The sequence below is a fragment of the Hakea prostrata genome, unplaced genomic scaffold, assembly GCF_041222555.1.
Source record: "Hakea prostrata isolate BN-2017 unplaced genomic scaffold, UWA_Hpros_2 contig_240, whole genome shotgun sequence".
Classification (NCBI taxonomy): Eukaryota; Viridiplantae; Streptophyta; class Magnoliopsida; order Proteales; family Proteaceae; genus Hakea; species Hakea prostrata.
In genome coordinates this window covers 23,618-24,860 of record NW_028291359.1, presented here as the reverse complement: position 1 = coordinate 24,860, position 1,243 = coordinate 23,618, and positions in this window count along the sequence as shown.

The window sequence follows — 1,243 nt, the reverse complement described above, 5'->3', positions numbered from 1 at the left end:
TGAATCCCCATTGCTACCACGGGTCGTTCGGTCTCAATACCTCTCCGATTAGGGTCTGACATAACAGGACATCCTATCCAAACACTACTAGACAATCCTAGATATGTCATCCAACAGTTTAGGAAGGTGTCCAGAGGGCATCTCAAGAAACATCCCATAATATTCGCGTAGTAGTCCAAGGACAGAAGTGTCAAAAGGACACCTCTCCTTTCCAAACCATACTTAAGCATACACATGCATCAATTCATATCATCGCATATATGGTAACTTCATATATGGAAAGAAATCAATAATTACAATCACTTGTATAACATTGATAAGTAAATCATACATGAATCAATTCAATATGAATAAGTAATGCTACTGTAATCAAAGTTATGCAACAGTAGTATATCATTGTAAGAATCTAATTTAGGAATCATATCAATGATATTCAAATATAGAAACTAGATTCATGCTATCTATGTAATTAAGGAAATAACCATCCTTACCTTTTATAACTTGCAAAGAGATCCTAAGAAATCAAGTAAGATCTTGGCAAACTTGAGAAGAAGGTCCTAAACAAGTATATACAACATATTAGGAAAGATCCCTAACAGAAAAGATACCAAAACATCCAACACAGACCAATTCTGGAGTTGCTGTACTCATTGGTCGAGTGGATTGGTCGACTGGTCCAGCGTGGATTGGTCGCGGCCCATCGACCAATCAATCGACCAATGCCGGACAGAGCCTAAAAAAAACAGAGTTTTAAGATATGAAATCCGAATTTGGTGGTTCAAAAGGGTACTAATCAAGGGGTAAACTACATCAGTAGTATTCTAACATATAGGGGACTTCAAAACACCAATCCAAACAAGACATCAAGATCCAAATTAGGAAACAAAAAGTTACCATAATTAGATCAACCATGGATCTTGATGAATTCGAAATAGAAATCAAAGACAAGAATAATAGGAGGATGGATCATTGCTTCAGGTAAAGGTATCATGAAAACATACTTAGATCTTCAAGGAACAAGGCTTAGAAGCATAAATCTAAATAAGGAAATAAAACCTACCATATATGTAACTACCATGCTTCATGAAGAACACATAGTATGGTAGAAGAGAACAACTAGAAATTGATAGATTATGGATCATGGAAAGAAAACACAGTAATTAACTACTAACATGATCAATAAAGAAGATCCGAAGAGATCAGAATTCAAATCAGATGTTTAACAAGATTAGATCATGGTTTG